Below are 26,564 nucleotides of genomic sequence, written 5' to 3'. Positions count from 1 at the left end.
TGCTGGACAGTAAGAGTAATATTATGGGGAAAGGCAAAATGGTACCCTGTAAAGGTTCAGTCCCCTAGACAGGTAGTGATTACTAAACAATATAAGCTTCCTGATGGACATCAGGAAACTTCCACCACTACCAAAGAATTAGAAAGGGTGGGGATGGTAATCCCTACCCATAGCCTTTTTAAGAGCCCTGTGTGCCTGATGGTACCAGGCACATGACAATGGATTATCAGGAATCAAAGTCACACCCCCACTGTATGCCACAGTACCCAATATTGCTAGCTTATTACAAGACATAAGTACCCAGTTTGTCAGTATCATTTTGTATGCTTTCTTCTGTATCTCTTTAGATAAATCAAGTCAACCTACCTTCACCTTCACCTGGGAAGGTCAGCAGAAGACATTCACTGTACTTCCCCAAGTGTACCTGCATGGCCCTACCATTTGCCATGGGCTGGTGGCCAAGGATTTAGCCTCCTGGATAGTTCCCCCACATGTAACATTATTCCATTACATAGATGATATTATGTTAACCAGTAACTCTTTTACAGAATTGAAAGAAACCTCAGGGACACTAATAACCTACCTTGAGAACTGAGGATGTACTGTGAACTATGACCAATTTTAAGGGCCTAGCTGTTTTGTCAAAATTTTGGGGTATTATATGGTAGGATAAGAAAAAGACTATTCCATCTGCTGTTACTGTTCAAGTACAATGTTTTCCTACCCCCTCCCCCAAATTCCTAAACAAGTAATGGCTTTTTTGGGTTTGTTAGGATACTGGAGGGCCTTTATTCCCCACCTAGCACAAGTATTGAAACCCCTGTACCTGTTAGTGCACAAGGAGAGCATTTGGGAATGGGATCTCTCCCAGCACGTTGCATTTGAAAAGGCAAAAAAGGCAGTTGCCCAGGCACAATCATTAAGAGGGGCGGACCCTGACCTGCCCTATGAATTAGATGTGGCCAGCACAGACATTGGCTTCAGGTGGAGTCTGTAGTAAAGGCAACATTCTAAGTGAGTATCTCTAGGGTTTTGGTCACAATTGTAGAAGAGGGAAGAACTGAGATACAGTCCCCTGGAAAAGCAACTCTGTGCCACTTATAATGCTCTATTACAAGTAGAAGGTTTAACTTTAAAATGTCCCTTACAGACTGCCATCCCCATACATGGGTGAATCAAAGACACAGCCAACAAACCACAATCAGGAAGTGCCCAGTTAAGTACCCTAAGCGGAAGGCCTACCTACTACAGAGAAGTGTCTTCAATACCAGCCCTCTCAGTGCCAAGATGCACAATTTCCTTGGTCCTGTCTCATGTGGAGGATACTGAGCCCTCTATGGAAGCTACTGCTCCACCAGAGACTTCACTAGTGTTACCCACCATAAAAGTTAAAGGGACGATTCCGAATCGGCATGGTACACTGATGAGTCAGCTAGTGAACAGCTCTCCTCCTGGATGGCAGTAGCCATCCAGCCAAGCACGGACATCATCTGGTGCAAAGCAGTCAATGGGCTGAATTAAGGGCTGTAAGGATGATGATAGTACATGAGCCCAGAGAAGAACTGACTATCTGTACGGATAGCTGGGAAGTCTATAAAGACTTAACCATGTGGATGGCCACCTGGAAACAAACAATGGACACTGGTGGGTCGCAGCCCTGTGGGGAAAGGAATTGTAGGAAGAATGAGTAACTGTTTACCATGTTCCAGCCCACATAGCCAGAACACTGCCAGAAATATCAAGGCAGATGCCCTGGCTAAAATCCGCAGTTCTGTTTTGAAGTCCAAAACAGCAGCAGAGTGGCTTCACTGTAAGACTGGACACTGAAGATACCCAACACTGTGGCGACTCACTCAGCAATTTCAGTTACCAATAACTCAACAATAGTTAACAGACATCACCCAAGAATGCCCTTCTTGCTCTTTGTGCTGGCCACAATGACTGCCACATCAAACTAGACACATCAGTCACACCCAGGCCCCAGTGACCACGCGGCAAGTGGACTACATAGGCCCTCTCCCTCGGTCCGAAGGAGCCAGGTATATCTTTACCATTATAGCCACAGGACTTTCCCATGAGGAATCAACAGGCCATGATTAGAAGTCTGGATGAGTGTCCTCTATGGTGTGCCAATTCAAATAGACAGCAACAGAGGAATCCCATTCACAGGACAAATAACACAAGCATGGGCAATGGACAATGATGTACTATGTACTCTTCATCTACCATACAACCCTACGGGTACAGGTCTCATAGGAAGAATGAACGACCTTTTAAAAGAACAAATAAAGGATAACAAATGGTCATTACACCAATGGACTAAGAGAACGTACCCAGCCCTAACCCAAGTGAACACACTGCCTTGGACTGTCACTTCAGCCCCAGTAGAATCATTAACAGCAGGACCTATGCAGGTCCTACACATACAGTTAAAAGGGTCAACAGCCCTGCAGCCTAAGAGAGGGAACTTTAATAATTTGTTGTTGCCTATGCCCCAGATTTTACAAACCAGAGAGAATACAGTCACTTGGCCTTGGTCCTAGCCCAAGTAACCTTGCTGGTTAGGCATCCTAAACCCCTGGGCTATAGAAATAACCCAAAATCTGGCCCCAAATGCCTGAGAAGGTAATTATTACCAATCTCACCCCCACCCCCATTCCAAAGGGGACCATATGTTTTACTTTGTGGACTTTGTTGATGCCTAAACTAACACTAAATATCACCATTTTGAGGCTTCTAATCAATTGCAAGGAGAATTAATTTGGTATTTAAACCTCCCCACAACTCTCCTCTACAAGGTCCAATGTTTTCAACCAATGGAAATTTTGCATGTATACTGTTGAAACACCAAGACCTCCCTCTTATTGTACCCCACAAACATATTTATTTCCTCCCACAGTGTTATGCCCAATGCCTTTCTGCAGTGGGCCTCTGCTGTCATCTCTGCCCACAAGACCCAGTGCTGGGTGTGCACTGACCTGCCATCTTCAGGCACTTCGGATCTCCCTTGGACTACTGCTATAGCCTACTGAATAGCGCAGGATGCGATGATGGCATGGCAGACTTTTTCTTTCACCAATAAGGGCATAAGACTGCCATTCAAAAATCAAACTTATTCACATATATATACTTTAGTTAGAGAGCAGGTGAGAAAAAACACACCCAGTTTTAGAATATTCAATACATGATGGTATAGGATGGCTCACAGCTAAGGCTCTGACCATAAATAAAATAGCTCCTGTGTGTATATAACTCATTAAAGGTTTTAAAGACCTGAGATGTTTGCCAACTGAGTTTTGTAACTTTATATAAAATAATAGTTATTTTCAGTGGCAAAGGCTGGAGGCTATGCCTTTCCCAGGGCTGTCTACAGACCTGTAGGCAGTACGGCTGGCCCTAACTTCCCTATGATTGGATAAGACAATGCACTTGAGGGCAGCCCTATGTCTCCGCCACGATTTATAATTCCCTATCTTACAAACCCAGTAATTGGGAAATGGTGAAAACTAAATATAGAATAAAACAAACCTCATGGTGGTTTTACCCATTAGCTGTATTAGCACCTGGAGGCACCACCATCACAGAAACACATGTAGCTGCTTTAGCCATCACACCGCTCACTCTTCAAATGAATCTAAATTAGTTACATCTCTAGTAAACGAAGAAACTACATAATTAAGAAAAGTAGTATCGCAAAAGAGGACGGCTCTCGATAGTCTAACAGCTGTCTAAGGAGGCACCTGTGCTCTAATAAATATTCAATGTTGTGTTTATATACCTGATTACTCACATATCACTTGCCTTAAATCACATGCAAGAACGCATCAAAAGTATTGGTCACTTATGAAATGACCCTGTATCAGAATACTTCAAATCCCTATCCTGGTCATGGAAACAGTTGTTAATAAGTTTAATTTCTCTGTGTATTGGACTATTAACCCTTTGTTGCCTTCTTTATTATTGTGACATATGGATACGATGCCTGTGCTATGGGCCTACACAAGTTGCTGCGTGGGGGTGGATTGTGGGAACCCAGGGTTGGGGCCTCTTACCCTTAAAGACCAACAACACACAGAAGCTTATGTGGTCTGGACAATAGATATCATTTATCTGACCTCCCTCAGAATGAGAGAAAGAGGCCTTACCCTAAGGCCTTGGGATCGGTTTGATAAAATGCCTGAAATGTCACTGGAAACTGATACCATAAAGCCTTCTCTGCCTGCCAGCACTTCTACCCCTGGTACACATGAAACAAGGATGTTTCTAGAATGGTGGGCCGAGAGGAGTGTAGAACTTTTTTTTTTTTAATTCATTATTGCTATATTCACATACCATGCAGTCATACAAAACAAAGCGTACATTCAATTGTTTACAGTACCATTATATAGTTGTGCATTCATCACCAAAATTAATTTTTGACATTTTCATTACCACACACACACAAATAATAAAAATAAAAATTATAAAAATAAAAATTAAAGTGAAAAAGAACAATTAAAGTAAAAAAGAACACTAGGTGCCTTTTTTTTTCCCCTTCCCCCATTTTTCTACTCATCCCTCCATAAACTAGACAAAGGGGAGTGTGGTCCATATGGCTTTCCCAATCACATTGTCACCCCTCATAAACTACATTTTTATTCTCGTCTTCAAGATTCATGGGTTCCAGGTTGTAGTATGATAGTTTCAGGTATTTACTGCTAGCTATTCCAATTCATTAGAACCTAAAAAGGGTTGTCCCTATTGTGCATAAGAGTGCCCACCAGTGACCTGTCGGCTCCTTTTGGAATCTCTCTGCCACTGAAGCTTATTTCATTTCCCTTCACATCCACCTTTTGGTCAAGAAGATGAAAGTGTAGAACCTTTACAAAAGTTTTTCTTTAGGTCCCAGAAATTAATCCTGTACTCCTAAAATTGCAAGTAAAATATCTGACTGTTAGAACAATAAATTTTAGCATACCAATAATGGGACTGTAATGTTTACATCTTCCCCCTTGCTTTCTTCCTCTTTCACATCTGTCCCCCATTGCAGAGAGTGCCAGCTGAGGAGCAGCAAGGCATACTGAAAAGACCACCCAGAAGAACTGATTACAACACTGGTATCACCAACCAACTAGGTAATACTGACTAAGCCATTATGCTTCTCAGTTTCCTTACAAATAAAACAAGGCGATTGGACTAGACATATTATCTAACATCTCTCAGCATCACTGAAATATCATAAAGATATTAAAAAAATAATAATAACAACAAAAAAAAAACCAAATACTGTACAATACTAGTTTAAGCACTATAGGTTACAAAGGGGAAATTCCGGACCTGATTCTCTGGGAGCTCACAATCTATCAGCAGAGACAGACATGTAGTAATCCATAGCAAATCATAAGAAATAAAGTAAAGAAAGAAAGAGATACAAAGAAAATGCTATGGGACCATAAGGGAGAGAAAGAATCAGTCTATGATTATGCTACGACCACTACTGACCCAGGCATTTAAATCCTTCTAGCAAAGAAGCAAATATGGCAAATACAGAAATGTCAACATAGGTTTAACCTAGTTTCTCGGAAAAAAACATAGGGGAAAGTATAAAAAAGAATCAGACAATTTTTCAATACTAATTTCACCAACATCTAATTTATGAATGGCTTCAAATCCCTGCAAATGAATGGTAAACTAATGGAGCCTTTTTTATTCCTAAACCTCAGGGACTGCTGGCCTCATGACCTGCAGCACAACTTCTCTGTGGAAAACTTTTAAGATTTACCTCTTAAAGCAATCCAGCCACAGACTTCTTAAATGCACATTACTTCACATCCCTGCAGGATGAAGTAGCCAAATGTCAGGATTTTAAAACCTAAAGCCAAACTCTTCCAATGTCTAATATGCAAGAAATGTTAGTCACACATAGCAAGTTGGGTATTCATTTATTTTTGTCTTCTGCAGGACACTGCATACCAATTCCAGTAACAGAAAACTTAACAGAAATCACACAATTTCCAGAGAGTTAACACAGTCCATCTATCAAAAATCTTGGGGTTAGTCTCGATTCTTAGCTCATCTTATAACCTTAAGTTTCTTCCTGCTTCCCACCTCCCAAACCAGGCCTCAACTTCCTAATTTGTAAAAGTAAGACATGGGGATCATTGACTTCCGAAAAGATGGAGGAGCAGTAAGGCAAAAGAGACTTCGCCGCCGTGAAAAAAACCAGAGAGGGGCTGGACAATGTCCAGAACCACAGTTTTGGGGAATGACCAGCCACAGAGGGTCCCCCACAGTACATGGAAGGGATGTGGACAAAAACAAGAGACGGGCGACTCAAGGGATGGGGTGAGTTTGTTCCAGCTGCAAACTTTTCTGGGGCCTGCTGGAACAAAATGACCTTCTGGCAAGGGAGTGAGCAGCAGCTCTCCACTCCCACACACCTACATTGGCAGTTAGCTGGGGAGGTGATCCTCCGCATACTGAGAGATGCCATGAAGGAACCCAGGAGGCAGCATTTACTCTCCCCCCACAGAACATGGAAGTTAGGGGGGTGTAGCAGCGAGAGGCAGGGAAAGGAGAGGGCGCCATACCAACAAACAGGAGTGCGGGACACTGATTACGCGCTTTAACTTGGCGGGCCTGGGCTGGGGGACCGGATCCACCCCTGGGGAGGGTAGTGGGTACGGGTGAGTGCGCCCTCTACAGCCCCCCGGGCCTGGGAAAGTGAGGCCGGAGGCAGGCCCCATTTCCTCACCCAAAATATACCAAATGTTAGGAGAGGCTTGCCGGAGGGAACCGCCTTTTCCCCACCCCCTTATCTTGCCCAGACACTCCCCGTTGCCAGCGCAACTCCCATCACCACCGGTGCGCATACATTGTTGCCGGACACCGTTACGGGAGCAACTCCCGCCCCTTTTCAATCAACCTCCGCGCCCTCTCAGAACCAATCCAAGCCTTTAACCCTTGCAGCTACCCCGCCCTCTAAATGCCCGATATAAACTTGTACTCTCGCCTAATAAAGCTCTCTCTTGGTTTTCATCATCCTAAAAGAAATCGTGTCCCGCCTGTTCCTTTCTCGCCGCCCTCCATACTTGCACGCCTCCCGCCGGGGACCTGGCCAAGTCCCCCGCCTCGCCCTCGCCTCCGGGAAAGAGCCCCCGCCGCCGGTACCCTCGGAGCAATCCTGGGAGCCTAGGATTTAGCAACCGGCCGCCACCCTCCCCCAGACGAATCAACTGCGACCGCACAGGAGCCCTTCCCACACCCCAGAGACTCGTGTGTGCAGAGAGCAGGGCGTATTTGATCTGCAGTGTGGCCTTGAGCAGACTCCCTGCCCAACTGCAGGGCCCACGTTGCAGCCCCAGGGCAGGCAGTCCCCACTGCACCTGGAGAACCAGTGCAATGATTGGTTCTCCACCCAGTTTGGATTCCACCCAGCAAACAGAAGTTCGAGGAAGAGTGGCTTGAGAATGCCACCTTCTGATAGATAGGGAAACTGCACTCCAGCAGTTAGCCTTCACAAATTATATACAAATGCTCAAATAATCCTGCATTTCCCAAAATACCCTTATCAAGAAAAGCAAATGCCCCAAAGTCAACAGAAAATCACAAAGCACTTGAAGACTCTAGAAGATATGGATAAGCCAAACGAACCAATTAAAAACCTAGAAGAAACACAAAATACTGAGTAATTAATTAAAGTACAAACAAATCCCCAAAACAACTTCAACAAGATGGCTAAAGACATAAAGGAAATCAAGAAGACTCTAGAAGAGCATAAAAAAGAATATGAAAGCTCCTCCAGGAAAGTAGGTAGAAAGCCAGGAACTGCGTGGACTGGACACCACAGAGCAATTTGACTTTGGGCATACTTCATACAACACTCATGAAAACGTGGAACTGCTGAGATCAGCGAAATCTGTAAGGTTTTGCAGCCAGGGGACCCGCGCCCCTCCCTGCCAGGCTCAGTCCCGGGAGAGGAGGGGCTGTCAGCTCCGGGAAGGAGAAGGGAGAACTGCAGTGACAGCTCTTATCAGAAACTCATTCTACTGATCCAAACTCCGACCACAGAAAGACTTAGACCAGACACCAGAGAATGTGTGAGCAGCCAGCCCAGCAGAGAGGAGATAGGCATAGCAAAAAACAGCAAGAAAAACTCCAAAATAAAAGCGGAGGATTTTTGGAGTTCTGGTGAACATAGAAAGGGGAAGGGCAGAGCTCAGGCCCTCAGGCTCATATGCAAATCCCGAAGAAAAACTGATCTCTCTGCCCTCTGGATCTTTCCTTAATGGCCCTAATTGCTTTGTCTCTTAGCATTTCAATAACTCATTGGATCTGCAAGGAGGGATTTTTTTCTTTTTTTTTTAATCTTTTTTTTCTGTTTCTAAAACAATTACTCTAAGAAGCCCAATACAGAAAGCCTCAAAGACTTGCAATTTGGGCAGGTCAAGACAAGAGCAGAACAAAGAGAGCTCTGAGACAAAAGGCAATAATCCAGTGCTGAGAAAATTCACTAACCACCACAACTTCCCAAGAAAAGGGGGGTGTCCGCTCACAGCCATCATCCTGGTGGACAGGAAACACTCCTGCCCGTCGCCAGCCCCATAGCCCAGAGCTGCCCCAGACAACCCAGTGTGACGGAAGTGCTTCAAATAACATGCACACACCACAAAACTGGGTGTGGACATTAGCCTTCCCTGCAACCTCAGCTGGTTGTACCAGAGTTGGGAAGGTGGAGCAGTGTGAATTAACAAAGCCCCATTCAGCCATCATTTCAGCAGACTGGGAGACTCCCTACACAGCCCAGCAGCCCAGAACCACCCTGGGGGGATGGCACTCAACTGTGACATAGCACAGTCATCCCTCAGCAGAGGACAAGGGGGTGCACGACCTGGAAGAGGGACCCACTCGCAAGTCTCAGGACCCATACGCCAATACCAAGGACTTGTGGGTCAGTGGCAGAGACAAACTGTGGCAGGACTGAACTGAAGGATTAGACTATTGTAGCAGCTTTAAAACTCCAGGATCACCAGGGAGATTTGGTTGTTAGAGCCACCCCCATCCCTGACAGCCCACACACCCCATATACAGGGCGGGCAACATCAACTACACACGCAAGCTTGGTACACAAATTGGACCCCACAAGACTCACTCCCCCACTCACCACAAAGGAAAAGCAGGGGAGAACTGGCTTGTGGAGAACAGGTGGCTCGTGGACGCCACCTGCTGGTTAGTTACACAAAGTGTACTCCATGAAGCTGTAGATCTGATAAATTAGACATAAGGACTTCAATTGTTCTACAAATCCTACAAGAACCCTATCAAGTTCAGCAAATGCCAAGAGGCCAAAAACAACAGAAAATTATAAAGCATATGAAAAAAACAGACAATTTGGATAACCCAAGCCCAAGCACCGAAATCAAAAGTTCAGAAGAGACACAGTACCTAGAGAAACTAATCAAAGAACTAAAGATGAACAATGAGACCACAGTATGGGATACAAAGGATATCAAGAAGACCCAAGAAGAGCATAAAGAAGACATTGCAAGACTAAATAAAAAAATAGATGATCTTATGGAAATTAAAGAAACTGTTGACCAAATTAAAAAGATTCTGGACACTCATAGTACAAGACTAGAGGAAGTTGAACAACGAATCAGTGACCTGGAAGATGACAGAATGGAAAATGAAAGCAGAAAGCACAAAAGAAAGAATGGGGAAAAAAATTGAAAAAATCGAAATGGACCTCAGGGATATGATAGATAATATAAAACGTCCGAATATAAGACTCATTGGTGCTCCCGAAGGGGAAGAAAAGGGTAAAGGTCTAGGAAGAGTATTCAAAGAAATTGTTGGCTAAAACTTCCCAAATCTTCTAAACACCATAAATACACAAATCATAAGTGCCCAGCAAACTCCAAATAGAATAAATCCAAATAAACCCACTCCAAGACATATTCAGATCACACTGTCAAACACGGAAGAGAAGGAGTAAGTTCTGAAAGCAGCAAGAGAAAAGTAATTCACCACATGCAAAGGAAACAGCATAAGACTAAGTAGTGACTACTCAGCAGCCACCATGGAGGCGAGAAGGCAGTGGCACGATATATTTAAAATTCTGAGTGAGAAAAATTTCCAACCAAGAATACTTTATCCAGCAAAGCTCTCCTTCAAATTTGAGGGAGAGCTTAAATTTTTCACAGACTAACAAATGCTGAGAGAATTTGCTAACAAGAGACCTGCCCTACTGGAGATACTAAAGAGAGCCCTACAGACAGACAAACAAAGAAAGGAGAAAGAGACTTGGAGAAAGGTTCAGAACTAAAGACATTCGGTATGGGTACATTAAAGGATATTAATAGAGAGAGGGGAAAAATATTTATGACAAACATAAACCAAAGGATAAAATGGCTGATTCAAGAAGTGCCTTCACGGTTATAACGCTGAATGTAAATGGATTAAACTCCCCAATTAAAAGATATAGATTCACAGAATGGATTTTAAAAAATGAACCATCAATATGTTGCATACAAGAGACTCATCTTAGACACAGGGACACAAAGAAATTGAAAGTGAAAGGATGGAAAAAAAAATTTCATGCAAGCTACAGCCAAAAGAAAGCAGGTGTAGCAATATTAATCTCAGATAAAATAGACTTCAAATGCAGGGATGTTTTGAGAGACAAAGGCCACTACATACTAATAAAAGGGGCAATTCAACAAGAAGAAATAACAATCATAAATGTTTATGCACCCAATCAAGGTGCCACAAAATACATGACAGAAACACTGGCAAAACTACAGGAAGCAATAGATGTTTCCACAGTAATTGTGGGAGACTTCAACACATCACTCTCTCCTATAGATAGATCAACCAGACAGAAGACCAATAAGGAAATTGAAAACCTAAACAATCTGATAAATGAATTAGATTTAACAGACATATATAGAACATTACATCCCAAATCACCAGGATACACATACTTCTCCAGTGCTCAAGGAACTGTCTCCAGAATAGATCATATGCTGGGACATAAAACAAGCCTCAATAAATTTAAAAAGATTGAAATTATTCAAAGCACATTCTCTGACCACAATGGAATACAATTAGAAGTCAATAATCATCAGAGACTTAGAAAATTCACAAATACCTGGAGGTCAAACAACGCACTCCTAAACAATCAGTGGGTTAAAGAAGAAATAGCAAGAGAAATTGCTAAATATATAGAGACAAATGAAAATGAGAACACAACATACCAAAACCTATGGGATGCAGCGAAAACAGTACTGAGGGGGAAATTTATAGCACTAAACGCATATATTAAAAAGGAAGAAAGAGCCAAAATCAAAGAATTAATGGATCAGCTGAAGAAACTTGAAAATGAACACCAAACCAATCCTAAACCAAGTAGAAAAGAAATAACAAGGATTAAAGCAGAAATAAATGAAACAGAGAATAAAAAAACAACAGAGAGGATAATTATCACCAAAAGTTGGTTCTTTGAGAAGATCAACAAGATTGACAAGCCCCTAGCTAGACTGACAAAATCAAAAAGAGAGAAGACGCACATAAACAAAATAATGAATGAAGAAGGTGACATAACTGCAGATCCTGAAGAAATTAAAAAAATTATAAGAGGATACTATGAACAACTGTATGGCAACAAACTGGATAATGTAGAAGAAATGGACAATTTCCTGGAAACATATGAACAACCTGGACTGACCAGAGAAGAAACAGAAGACCTCAACCAACCCATCACAAGCAAAGAGATCCAATCAGTCATCAAAAATCTTCCCACAAATAAATGCCCAGGGCCAGATGGCTTCACAGGGGAATTCTACCAAACTTTCCAGAAAGAACTGACACCACTCTTATTCAAACTCTTTCAAAACATTGAAGAAAATGGAACACTTCCTAACTCATTTTATGAAGCTAACATCAATCTAATACCAAAACCAGGCAAAGATGCTACGAAAAAGGAAAACTACCAGCCAATCTCCCTAATGAACATAGATGCAAAAATCCTCAACAAAATACATGCAAATCGAATCCAAAGACACATTAAAAAAATCATACACCAGGACCAAGTGGGGTTCATTACAGGCATGCAAGGATGGTTCAACATAAGAAAATCAATCAATGTATTACAACACATTAAAAATTCGAAAGGGAAAAATCAAATGATCACCTCAATAGATGCTGAAAAAGCATTTGACAAAATCCAACATCCATTTTTGATAAAAACACTTCAAAAGGTAGGAATTGAAGGAAATTTCCTCAATATGATAAAGAGCATATATGAGAAATCCACAGCCAGCATAGTACTCAATGGTGAGAGACTGAAAGCCTTCCCTCCAAGATCAGGAACAAGACAAGGATGCCCGCTGTCACCAGTGTTATTCAACTTTGTGCTGGAAGTGCTAGCGAGGGCAATCCAGCAAGACAAAGAAATAAAAGGCATCCAAATTGGAAAAGAAGAAGTAAAACTGTCATTGTTTGCAGATGATACGATCTTATATCTGGAAAACCCTGAGAAATCGACGATACCGCTACTAGAGCTAATAAACAAATTTACCAAAGTAGTGGGATACAAGATTAATGCACATAAGTCAGTAAGGTTTCTATATGCTAGAAATGAACAAACTGAAGAGACACTCAAGAAAAAGATATCGTTTTCAATAGCAACAAAAAAAAATCAAGTACCTAGGAATAAACTTAATCAAAGATGTAAAAGACCTATACAAAGGAAACTACATAACTCTACTAAAAGAAATAGAAGGGGACCGTAAAAGATGGAAAAATATTCCATGTTCATGGATAGGAAGGCTAAATGTCATTAAGGTGTCAATTCTACACAAACTCATCTACAGATTCAATGCAATCCCAATTAAAATCCCAACAACCTACTTTGCAGACTTGGAAAAGCTAGTTATCAAATTTATTTGGAAAGGGAAGGTGCCTCGAATTGCTAAAGACACTCTAAAAAAGAAAAACAAAGTGGGAGGACTTACACTCCCTGACTTTGAAGCTTATTATAAAGCCACAGTTGTCAAAACAGCATGATACTGGCACAAAGACAGACATACAGATCAATGGAATCAAATTGAGAATTCGGAGATAGACCCCCAGATCTATGGCCGACTGATCTTTGATAAGGCCCCCAAAGTCACTGAACTGAGTCATAATGGTCTTTTCAACAAATGGGGCTGGGAGAGTTGGATATCCATATCCAAAAGAATGAAAGAGGACCCCTACCTCACACCCTACACAAAAATTAACTCAAAATGGACCAAAGATCTCAATATAAAAGAAAGTACCATAAAACTCCTAGAAGATAATGTAGGAAAACATCTTCAAGACCTTGTATTAGGCGGCCACTTCCTAGACTTTACACCCAAAGCACAAGCAACAAAAGAAAAAATAGATAAATGGGAACTCCTCAAGCTTAGAAGTTTCTGTACCTCAAAGGAATTTCTCAAAAAGGTAAAGAGGCAGCCAACTCAATGGGAAACAATTTTTGGAAACCATGTATCTGACAAAAGACTGATATCTTGCATATATAAAGAAATCCTACAACTCAATGACAATAGTACAGACAGCCCAATTATAAAATGGGCAAAAGATATAAAAAGACAGTTCTCTGAAGAGGAAATACAAATGGCCAAGAAACACATGAAAAAATGTTCAGCTTCACTAGCTGTTAGAGAGATGCAGATTAAGACCACAATGAGATACCATCTAACACCGGTTAGAATGGCTGCCATTAAACAAACAGGAAACTACAAATGCTGGAGGGGATGTGGAGAAATTGGAACTCTTATTCATTGTTGGTGGGACTGTATAATGGTTCAGCCACTCTGGAAGACAGTCTGGCAGTTCCTTAGAAAACTAGATATAGAGTTACCGTTCGATCCAGCGATTGCACTTCTCAGTATATACCCGGAAGATCGGAAAGCAGTGACACGAACAGGTATCTGCATGCCAATGTTCATAGCAGCATTATTCACAATTGCCAAGAGATGGAAACAACCCAAATGTCCTTCAACAGATGAGTGGATAAATAAAATGTGGTATATACACACGATGGAATACTACACGGCAGTAAGAAGGAACAATCTCATGAAACATATGACAACATGGATGAACTTTGAAGACATAATGCTGAGCGAAATAAGCCAGGCACAAAAAGAGAAATACTATATGCTACCACTAATGTGAACATTGAAAAACGTAAAACAAATGGTTTATAATGTAGAATGTAGGGGAACTAGCAATAGAGAGCAATTAAGGAAGGGGGAACAATAATCCAAGAAGAACAGATAAGCCATCATGGGTAAATTTAACGTTCTGGGAATGCCCAGGAATGACTATAGTCTGTTAATTTCTGATGAGTATAGTAGGAACAAGTTCACAGAAATGTTGCTATATTAGGTAACTCTCTTGGGGTAGAGTAGGAACATGTTGGAAGTAAAGCAGTTATCTCAGGTTAGTTGTCTTTTTCTTACTCCCTTGTTATGGTCTCTTTGAAATGTTCTTTTATTGTATGTTTTTTTTTTTTAACTATATTTTTTATTTTTTTTTTTTTCATACAGTTGATTTAAAAAAAAAAAAAATCTAAAAAAAAAACAAGGAAAAAAATATGCAGAGCCCCCTTGAGGAGCCTGTGGAGAATGCAGGGGTATTGGCTTACCCCACCTCGATGGTTGCTAACATGACCACAGACACAGGGTGGTTTGATGGGTTGAGCCCTCTACCACAGGATTTACCCTTGGGAAGACGGTTGCTGCAAAGGAGAGGCTAGGCCTCCCTATAATTGTGCCTAAGAGCCTCCTCCCGAATGCCTCTTTGTTGCTCAGATGTGGCCCTCTCTCTCTACCTAAGCCAACCTGAAAGGTGAAATCACTGCCCTCCCCTCTATGTGGGATCAGACACTCAAGGGAGTGAATCTCCCTGGCAACGTGGAATATGACTCCCGGGGAGGAATGCAGACCCAGCATCATGGGATGGAGAACATCTTCTTGACCAAAAGGGGGATGTGAAAGGAAATGAAAAAAGCTTCAGTGGCAGAGAGATTCCAAAAGCAGCCGAGAGGTCACTCTGGTGGGCACTCTTACGCACAATTTAGACAACCCTTTTTAGGTTCTAAAGAATTGGGGTAGCTGGTGGTGGATACCTGAAACTATCAAACTACAACCCAGAACCCATGAATCTCGAAGACAATTGTATAAAAATGTAGCTTATGAGGGGTGACAATGGGACTGGGAAAGCCATAAGGACCACACTCCACTTTGTCTAGTTTATGGATGGATGAGTAGAAAAATAGGGGAAGGAAGCAAACAAACAAACAGACAAAGGTACCCAGTGTTCTTTTTTACTTTAATTGCTCTTTTTCACTTTAATTATTATTCTTGTTATTTTTGTGTGTGTGCTAATGAAGGTGTCAGGGATTGATTTAGGTGATGAATCTACAACTATGTAATGGTACTGTGAACAATCAAATGTATGATTTGTTTTGTATGACTGCGTGGTATGTGAATATATCTCAATAAAATAAAGATTTAAAAAAAAAACTATGTTAATGAGCATACGATATAGAAAGATACAAACTGAGCTAATAATAGCAATATAAAGGGAGAGGGATAGAGAGATATAGGAGTAAAGAGTTCGCATACAACTGAAAACAATGTATAAGGATATAAATTAAGCTAATAACACTATAAAGGGGGAGGGATAGACACATATAGGAGTAGAGAGTTTGCATACCACTGAAACTAGGTTGGTACTAGTCAAACAAGATTGTTATTAGTTTAAGACCATACATCTGTTAACGAATTGATATCTAGAATATATAAAGAACTCCGACAACTCAACAACAAAAAGACAACCCAATCAAAAAATGGGCCAAGGATTTGAAAAGACATTTCTCTAAACATATTCAAATGGCTAATAAGTGTATGAAAACATGCTCAAAACCATTAGCCATTAAAGAAATGCAAATTAAAACTACAATGAGATACCACTTTACACCCACTAGGATAGCTATTATTTTTTTTTAAAAATCTGAAAATAGCAAGTGTTGGCAAGGATGCAGAGAAATAGGAACCCTTGTACATTGTTAGTGGGAATATGAAATGGTTCAGCCTCTGTGGAAAAGTTTGGCAAGTCCTCAGAAAGTTAAACATAGAATTACCATATGACCTGGTAATTCCACTCTTAGGTATACACCCAAAAAAATTGAAAGCAGGGACTCAAACAACTATTTCCATACCAGTGTTCATTACAGCATTATTCACGATAGCCAAAAGGTGAAGGTAACCCAAGTGTCCATCCACAGATGAATGGATAAACAAAATGTGGTACATTCATTCAATGGAATTATTCAGCTGTAAAAAGAAATGAATTGCTACATGAATGAACCTTGAAGACATCGTGTTGAATGAAATAAGCAAGACACAAAAGGACAAATATTGTATGATTTCTCTTATGTGAAATACTTAAAATAAGCAAAGTCAAAAAGACAAAAAGCATAATAGTGGTTACAGTGGCAAGAGCAGGGTTGGAGGAAGGAGTGGGGAGTTATTGCTAAACAAGTATGAGTTTTGGTTTGGGATGATGAAAATAATCTGGAAATAGTGGTGAAAGTTACACAATATGGTCATGTACTCAATGTCAAAGACTTGTCCACTTAAAATGGATAAAATGATTTTTGTGTTATATAAATTTTACAGTTAAAAATAAATTATTTTTTAAAATGTGAGTACACACACACATAAATTTATATAAAGATTTACCAGTATCCACACAGAACACTAAAACAGAGGCTTATGGGAACCCCAGACTTGCACTATCAGGACACCAACTGAAAATAACAACCAAAGCATTAATGTTTATTTAGCACTTGCTATGTACCAGGCACTGTTCTAAGCACTATGCATACATTAGTTCATTTAATTCTCACAACAACCCTATGTTCTAGTTTGCTAATGCTGCGGAATGAAAAACACCAGAGATGGACTGGCTTTTATTAAAAAGGGGGTTTATTTGGCTACACAGTTACAGTCTTAAGGCCATAAAGTGTCCAAGGTAACACATCAGTAATTGGGTACCTTCACTGGAGGATGGCCAATGGCGTCTGGAAAACCTCTGTTAGCTGGGAAGGCATGTGGCTGGCATCTGCTCCAAAGTTCTGGTTTCAAAATGGCTTTCTCCCAGGACGTTCCTCTCTAGCAGCTTGCTCCTCTTCAAAACGTCACTCACAGATGCACTCAGTTCCTTCTCTTTGAGTCAGCTCATTTATATGGCTCCACTGATCAAGTCCCACCCTGAATGGGTGAGGCCATGCCTCCATGGGAGTATCTCATCAGAGTCATCACCCACAGCTGGGTGGGGCACATTCCAAGCAAATCTAATCAGCACCAAAACGTCTGCCCCAAAAGACAACATCAAAGATAATGGCATTTGGGGGACACAATACATTCCAACTGGCACATCCTATGACCTAGGAACTTTATGTTGAGAAAGCAGGGGTAGAAAGCCATTAAAGAACTTGCCCAGTGTAAGTGAGAAGCAGGGACTCAAACCCAGACAGTCTGAAATCATAGTCCCTGATCTTAACCACTATGCTACATAGTCTTTCAAAAGGCAGAGGAATGAGCAGGAGTAACCTAAACAATAATAGAATTAGGGACCTGCTGAGAAAATGTGGAGAGGTTCAAAGCAAGTAAGTGGGAAGAATATTTACTCACTGAACTTAATGAACAAACTTTGGTGTGTCCAGATATCTTAAGTTTCATTACTCTGGTCTGCCAGTGGGAAGAGGTTCGATGGTAGAAGGCAAAAAAAAAAAAAAAAAAAGTCTGGTGTATGCACATGTATATAAATACAGGTAATAGCAAAGTAAAACCAAGAAGGATAGACAAGTGAATGGAATGGTAGAAAACTTGGAACAGAAAACTAAAGAAAAATCTGAATGCATAGTCAAGTTGATAGATGTATCAAATATGGTTCTGCCTGTTTGACTGTATTGTGTCCCCCAAAACGCCATTGCCTTTGATGTGATCTTGTGTGGGCAGATGTATCAGTGTTGATTAGATTGCAATTCTTTGAGTGTTTCCATGGAGATGCACCCCACCCAACTGTGGGTGATGACTCTAATTGGATAGTTTCCGTGGCGGTATGGACCCGCCCATTCATCATGTGCCTTGATTAGTTTGCTGGAGCATTGTATGGGCTCAGACAGAAGGAGCAAGCTTGCTACAGCCAAGGACATTCTGAAGAATGCACAGAAGCTGAGAGAGTAGCTGCAGATAAGAGACAGTTTGAAGATGGCTGTTGAAAGCAGACTTTTGCTCTAGAGGAGCTAAGAAAGGACAAACGCCCAAAGAGCAACTGAGAGTGACACTTTTGAGGAGCTGCAGCCTAGAGAGGAACGTCCTGGGAGAAAGCCATTTTGAACCCAGAACTTTGGAGCAGATGCCAGCCATGTGTCTTCCCAGGTAGCAGAAGTTTTCCGGACACCATTGGCCATCTTCCAGTAAAGGTACCCGATTGCTGATGTGTTGCCTTGGACACTTTATGGCCTTAAGACTGTAACTATGTAACCAAATAAACCCCCTTTTATAAAAGCCAGTCCATCTCTGGTGTTTTGCATTCCAGCAGCATTAGCAAACTAGAACAGATTTTGGTACCAGCTGTGAAGTGCTGGTGCTGCTTAGTTTGCAAATACCAAACATGCTGGAATGGCTTTTTAAATGGACAAGGGAACGATTCTGGAAGAACTGTGAGGAGCTTGATAGAAAAGGCCTAAACTGCTTTGAAGAGACTGTTTGTGGAAACATGGACTCTAAAGATACTTCTGATGAGGCCTTGAGCAAAAATGATGAATGTGCTGTTGCAAACTGGAAGGAAAGCGACCCTTGTTTTAAAGTGGCAGAGAATTTGGCAAAATTGAGTCCTGGTGTTGGATGGAAGGCAGAATTTGAAAGCGACAACTGGGAATACTTAGCTGATGAGATCTCCAAGCAAAATATAGAAGAAGCCCGGCTTTTACTTGCAGCTAATAGTAAAATGCGAGAGGACAGAGATTAAACTGAGAAATGAAATCTTGGTTTCAAGGAAAGCAGAAATTGATGGCCTGAAAAACTCTGGGCTTTCAGAGGGTGAAACCCCAGAAGCTACAGCCCAACATGAGGATGTAACCAAACATGGAACCCAGCTGCCATTTCTGTACAAGCCAAGACTGGAAAAGGAGTTAAGCAAAAAGGATTTGTGGAAAGTCCTATTGTCTGATGGCTTGGACCCCTGTGTGCTTCATGCGAAGCCAACAGAATTTTTACAAGCTCTTTACAGACAGAGCCACTGCCAGTCAGGACTGGAGGAGACAGACAAGGAACATACTGAAGGAAAAATTTCTTCAAAGACAGAGCCATGGAGGTTAAGGTCTGGAGTCAAGAGGTCTCAGGCTGGGAGAGCAGAGTGGCCCACGTGCATGGAAAGGGTGAGTTTGCCCCGGAGGTCCAGGGTGGGCCTTCCACCTCCATGTTCAGGAAAGGTGTTGCCACCTCAGGCCTTAAAGAGGGTGGAGCACATTCCCAGGGACTGGGGAGAGCCTGGCCGCCACCCCACTGTTCTGAAGGGGTTGAGTGTGTGCCCCAGAGATGGAAGAGAATCTGGGTGCTGCCCCAAAGTTTGAGGAGGGTGGGGCCGAGAAGATGGTCTCCCCAATGGGTAGATATGTTGGAGCACTCACCCCAGCATTTGGAGAGGAAAGGGCTGCTGCAAAGGCCCTTAAGAAGGGTTAGACTCCCGCTCTCTCAAGCCCCAAGGATGCAACATCATTATGTTACTGACTCTCAGACTTTGAAATCTAATGGAGTTTGCCCTGTGGGTTTTAGGAACTGTTTTGGTCCTGTTAACCCTGTTTTCCTTTCAGTTTCTCCTTATGGCAATGGGAACGTTTACCCTATGACTGTCCCTCCTTTATATATTACAGGTACATAACTTTTCTAAATTTCACAGGTCCACAGGTAGAGGGGAATTATGCTTTTGGACAGACTATGCCTGTAACTGATTTTGATGGGACCTTGTACTTAACTATTGTTACTGAAATGATTTAAGTTTCTGTGATATTGCTGTGGGATGAATGTATTTTGGATATGGAAAGATCATGTGATTTTGGGGTCCAGGGGGTGGAATGTGCCAGTCTGAATGTATTGTGTCCCCCAAAATGCCATTATCTTTGATGTGATCTTGTGTGGACAGACATATCAGTGTTGATTAGATTGTAATTCTTTGAGTGTTTCCATGGAGATGTGCCCCACCCAACTATGGGTGATGACTCTAATTGGATAGTTTCCATGGAGGTATGGCCCCACCCATTCATCATGGGCCTTAATTAGTTTGCTGGAGCATTGTATGGGCTCAGACAGAAGGAGCGCCAAGAGGTCCCTCTTTGGGACCTTTGAAGAATGCACAAAAGCTGACAGAGTAGCTGCAGATGAGAGACAGTTTTAAGATGGCCACTCAAAGCAGACTCTTGCTCCGGAGAAGCTAAGAGAGGACAAACACCCCAAAAGCAACTGAGAGTGAAATTTTGGAGAGAAACTGCAGCCTAGAGAGGAATGTCCTGGGAGAAAGCCATTTTGAACACAGAACTTTGGAGCAGACACCAGCTACCTGCCTTCCCAGCTAACAGAGGTTTTCTGGACACCATTGGCCATCCTCCACTGAAGGTACCCAATTGTTGATGACTTACCTTGGAAACTTTATGGCCTTTAGACTGTAACTGTGTAACCAAATAAACCCCCTTTTATAAAAGCCAGTCCATCTCTACTGTTTTGCCTTCTGGCAGCATTAGCAAACTAGAACAATGGTTAAAAAAAAAAAAAGCTGAAATACACTCGTATTGACTATAGGATTTAATTGATACTATTTTAATTGGGCCTAGTCAGTCCACTAAGGATAATTTTCACTGACACTTGACAATAAATGGGTAGATACTATAAAACTGCACAGAAAGATTAAATGGAGAGCAAGCAAGTCTTTGCAGCCCCCAGCTTAGGAGAGAATATGCTTTATCAGAGCAGAGCTTTGATATTCTGGGGCACCTCTTGAAATGAATATTCCTAAATCCTCCCAACCCCACTACTGAATCAAACTTTTCAAGATAAGGCCTAGGGATCTACATTTGTAACAATCACTCCAAGTCAGTGGTTCTCATCCAGGGTAATTCTGCCTTCCATTTGGCATTGTCTGGAGGCAGTTTCGGTTGTCACAAACGGAGGAGGGGTATGTGGGAAATGTATCTAGTTGGTAGAGGCCAGGGATGCTACTAAACAAGAGGACACAGAACAGTTCACCACAACCAAGAATTATCTGGACTAAAATGTCAATAATGTTGAAATTAAGAAATCCTACCCCAAGTAAAAATTTGAAAGGAAAGGACCTTCTAGACAGAAGAGGAAATTGAAAGGATGCATAAAACCTCTACAGTCTCCAGGAAAGAACTGATAAGTTCTTCACCTACCCCTATCTCATTCTTCCCACAATTAACTCACCAACAGGCACTGCCTTCTTTTGGGATCTCAGTTTGCCTATCTGTGAAAGGAGATAACTGTAAGATCACCCAGACCATAGTAAACCACAATGCCCAGTTAAGGGAATAAAAATCATATATAGTATCTGTCCAGGAGTTGTAGCTGAGTCAAATAATGCCATTATCTGGCCATGAGCCATTCACCCAAAATCCAAAAGAAGGCAATGTGTTTATATGAAGCCAGAAATTGAAATATTATGGCCACAAATCTCCCCTCTCCTGCTCTGACTCTCCTAAAAACTCTCTAGTTTCCCCAGATGGAAGGTATTTTTAACTCTTACCTCTTCAGGCAGAAGTTACCCATCCCCCAAGTCTTTCTGAAAGGCCTACCACACTCCCTGCAAGTAAATACTAGCACTACAAGCACTTTAGAGAACACAGGGTTTTTCTAGCTCCAAACCCCAACCCCCCAATTCTCAACCTAGCTCCTTACAAGTCTCTTTCTTCCTGTTTGAAGACTGCTGGGATTTAGCTCACATCCTACTGTTCCATATGGTTGTTCTCTACAGCTTCTCTAAGTAGCATGGGGCACAGGTTCCCCCAACTCCACTTCACAGACTGGCTCTAAAACAAGCATATAACACCTTTCCATTTTCATGAATTTTTACTGCTAGTCACTCAAAATCTTTCATATCTCCAAAATGAAAATAGAGTAGTAACTTCATTCTTAAAGTCACCTCTCTGAATTCTCTTCATGGAGCACTCCAGGATGGGTCACATCCTCTTGTTCTATCACTTTTATTTTCTTAATTCCTGGAGATGGAATTCTTCACTCATTCCTCCTAAATCTTTCAAGGCACAGCCTCCCACCTGGAGCGATAATAATGCATACCACTACTGAGTACTCGCTATACCCTTGGCACTGTTACAAGGGCTTTCTATATACTGCATTTAATCCTTACAATAACCAAATGATACTACTCTGATTATACAATGAGAATTTTACCTTGCCCAAAGTAACACAGTTAGTTAAGTGGTAAAGCCACCATCTTGTTCTCTCTGGTAGTCACTCTCCATGTCAGAATATTCTGTTAGTGCAAAAGATCATTTGCTACCTAGTAGAATATTCAAAATCCAGACTCAGTTAAAATTACAATTTTATGGAAACTCCAAACTGATATCCATATCATATTCCCTCTTTATCCAAGAAAAGTCAGTCAACTCAGGATACCACCTGACAAGCATCATCCCTATTTTCTGGATGTTAGGAGAGAACCAGACTGATTAAGTAAGCACATGAGCTACTAGAGGGAAGGGTCTGTATTTTGTGTGTACTCTGGATGGTGATCACCTAGAGTGGGTATTTAGCCTGTGCATGAAAGCAGAATTAGCTCAATAACATTCCTAAGACTAAGCAGAAAGTGGCAAAACTAGGAATTTCCCAATCTCTACTCTAGGTATTAGCCTTAAATATGTACCCGCTACAGGTGAACTAGGTTCAGAAAAGAGAATTCAATCCGGTCCCATCAGCAACTACTGGGTCTGTCTAGTTCCACAAGCTAATAATACAGATGAAGAGGTTTAATAATACAGATGAACCTGACTAGCCCAGGTTCCCTTTCAAACTATCTTACACAAGAAGCAATGTACTCACACTTTCAGAAGGAGGAACTAACTCCAAATCGACAGGATTTCAGGAAACTCTGATTGAAAGTCACATTTTTCTGACATCTCCCAGGAGAATTCATTTCTATTCTCAATGAGCAGCTCAGTGGTCCTCTTCTCAATGAGCAGGAGCCTCTTATAAAGTAATACTAGCTCCTGCTCAAGCCCTGCACTTCCTCAAGCAGCACAATCACTCATATCTTCTCATTTCCTTTCCTCTTGAACCATGTAAGTCTCATGAATACCATCTAAGTATAAAATGAAAATGAAAAGACAGACTCTCAAGATCTTCCTAAAGGAAGTCCCAAAAAGTAACTACAACCTTGCAAAGTAAATTAATTTCCTGCAAGTTGAACAACTAACATTTATGGAGACTTTTAGTAACACAGGCATAGTGAAAGACAAAAGGAAACCCTAAAATCACTAAGTTATGGTCTGTGCTTTGAGGAACTCACATTCTGATACTTCCTTATAAACAAAAGAAACATTATTTTTCCCAAGGATTTTTTTACATGCCCTCACATAGAGCCATTGCCAAGATACTATTAAGCTCACTAGGCCTCCTTACTTCGGGCTGCCTACTAACATCTCCATCTGTACATCCCACAAGCAGCTGGATCTCAGCACCCCGAATTATCTTACCTATACCATTTTCTATGTCTACCTCAATTCTTTAAAAATCTGCTCTACTTTCTCTAATCCATACCCTGTTTAATGAAATCCCCATCCACCCAGTCTCTCAAATTAGAAACCTTACCCACATTCTCTCCCCAAATAGACACTAAGTCCTGCTGCATCTATTTCAGAAATGTCTAAAAAGCCGTCCCGACTGTCACACTTTATTCAGAGTCTCAGTCAACTGCAACAACTCTAATTAGTCTCATTGCCTCATTTCTCATTACTTTAATCTGCCCTTCTGTCACTCCCTAATTTAAAAAGCTCCAATGGCTTCCTACTCCCATTTTAGCCTCACCTCCTGGCAATTTCCCCACCACACATCCTGTGTTTGGACAAATTTCTGACACTTAGACATCATGTGTTTTTTTTTTCCTCTCATACTTTCAACATGCCTTTGCTTATGCTGTTCTCTCTGACTGGTTGCATAAGCTCCTACTCATCCTTCAACACCCAACTCTAGTATCTCCTCCCTGTGATTTCCCTGACTCTCCCAGACAATGGCCCTTCCTGCAGGAGTCCCTTCACACTGTGTAATTTCTTTATGTAAATATATAACACATAGCACTACAAATTTTCATCTGAATATGCTTCTCTATGTCCTTATGGAAACATACTCGTGTTTCTAACCCCAGTGCCGGTTACATGTAAGTGATCAATAAATGAGTTGAATAAACAGCTCACCCTCATATATTCTGGATTAATTTAATTGGCCACTTTCCCAAAATTTTACGGATTCTAGGTTCTATGTAAAATTCCAACTTTCATAACAACTGTTTTTGGGGTTTTCAGGTCTTGTTTTTTTAATACAAATGTTGAAAAAGTGAGTGAATTATAATGCCTAAATGCCCAATGAAAATGCCTTAAAGTCTCCTCTAGTCACCAAGCAAAGAACCAAGCAAAGGGGAACCTCCCCCTTGCAATGCTAAGAAGAAGGATCTGCCTTTCCCTAGACTGACTGATCTATTAGCCAGAAAGCTTTCACATAGGAAGTAAAGTGCACACAAATCCAACTGATGGCACACCCAAAATAATTTCGATTAACTCATGCAAAATTAAAGGCAGCAACAACGAATCATTATTGCTCTGGTTTACAAAGTCACTGAGAGCTCAAAACAGCAAAGAAATCAATCTCACTGGGCTAAAACTTTCTGGGAAGGAACAGCTGAGGAGGGTCTGACCGTCCAGAAACATTTCTTCGGGCTTGGCCCAAGTATCTACTTCCCCATTCTCCAGAAGCAGCCTTCCTCAACTTCTGACAGGTCTCGCTTTCCAGAGAACCAGTTTTCTCTTCCCTTATTTCTTCCCCACACCTGCCCGAGCACAGGTTCGTTTCCCTGGCTTGCATCATGGAACTCCGAAAAAAACACAGTAGCTTCACTGATTCTTTGTGAAAGATGAGCTGAAGCCCGTCGGACCCTTCCGGGTCACCACCTGGTCTTCTAATCCGCCTCACAGGTCCGGCCCCACGCCCTCTCCCCTGGGCTGGGCTGGGCTGGCTAACGGCCACCCAGGGAAGGGAACAAGCTGAGAGCAAAGTCTCACGAAGCAGCTGGAGGCATCGGGGTCAGCTCCTTCTGGGGTCAAAGGTCATTGTCTCAGCAGCGAAACAGGCACTGTAGGGGCCGCGAGCGGAAGTGAAGGGACCCTCCACAGAGTGACCGGCTTCTCGCTCCTCTCGGCCGCTCCCTGGCCCAGCCCTCCCCGCCGCACTCAGCCTTAGCCCGCCTCAGCAGTCGTCCTCCCACCCCTTCGTAGGTCAATCCCGTTGTCCCCTCCGCGAGCGCAGGCCCCGCCCCCAGGCCGCCGACTGAGCCCTCTCGGAGCCAAGGCCTAGTATGTTACAACGCGTGGGAATTGGCCAGGTTCCAGGACAAGGGACAGGCCTGTGCCTCCGCTGCTTACCTAGACGGGGACTCCTCCTCCTCCACCCGCGCAGCTCCCGACGCCACCGACGCCGCCGCTGCTCGGGGCTCACGGGCACGCTCAAGACCACGCTCACGACCTCCCTCGACCCTTTCCCCGGCCCGCGTGCCCCACCAGGTCCTAAAGCCCGCCGTGTAGTCGGCTTATCCACGCCTGCTTCCGAGAGCTGACCAGACCACAATTCCCAGCAAGCATCGCAAACACTACGACTTCCGAAAGCCATCGCGAGAAATTAGCAAAAGAAACATGTATTTAGGGCCTAGTGGATACAAGTCGCACTAGCAGTTTTTTTAAGTATGACAGTCGGGTTTGGACTTGGCAATTCCACTTCTAGGAATGAATGTATCCTCTAGAAAACACTGGCAAAGCTTGGAAGGATATATGTTCAAAGATGTTTATTGCAACACTGTAATAGAAGACTGGAAACACTCATTCATAAATAATAAATATTTATTGTGTGCCTACTATATGCAAAGAACTGTGTAAAGCTGTGTTAACTTGGCAAGTTATTTAATTTATCTTAGTCCCAGTTTGCTCATAAGCAAAATGGAAAATTAAATAAGATGTGCTGGGCACTATGCTAATACATTTAAATATGTATACATTGTCTCATTCAATCCTTATAATGACTTAATTAAGTAGATGCTTTATAGACAAGAAAACAAAGGTTCAGAGAGATTAAATAGCTTGCCTAATGTTCTAGAGTTTGTAAGAGACGGAACAGAGTTTGAACTCAGATCTATCAGGAAAGAGCTCTTTACCTAGAAGCTCAGACTGTTTCTTG

At 42.1% G+C, this 26,564-nt stretch overlaps 1 protein-coding gene across 2 annotated transcripts in view; it reads right to left on the bottom strand.

The window, feature by feature from the left end:
• ARMH3 (armadillo like helical domain containing 3) overlaps positions 1 to 25,894 on the bottom strand; it is a 315,522-nt gene extending 289,628 nt beyond the window's left edge. Inside the window, exon 1 of one of the 2 annotated variants that reach the window (XM_037804193.1) lies at positions 25,760 to 25,894. The gene's annotated coding sequence lies outside the window, so the exon portion shown is untranslated. Of the gene's footprint in view, positions 1 to 24,991; positions 25,570 to 25,759 lie in introns of those variants that run through there. The other variant, XM_037804194.1, reaches the window with a different exon arrangement.
• Positions 25,895 to 26,564: the final 670 nt, after the last annotated feature.

The sequence above is a fragment of the Choloepus didactylus genome, chromosome 15, assembly GCF_015220235.1.
Source record: "Choloepus didactylus isolate mChoDid1 chromosome 15, mChoDid1.pri, whole genome shotgun sequence".
In the NCBI taxonomy this organism is placed as follows: domain Eukaryota; kingdom Metazoa; phylum Chordata; class Mammalia; order Pilosa; family Megalonychidae; genus Choloepus; species Choloepus didactylus.
This window is presented reverse-complemented; position numbering and strand designations above follow the sequence as displayed.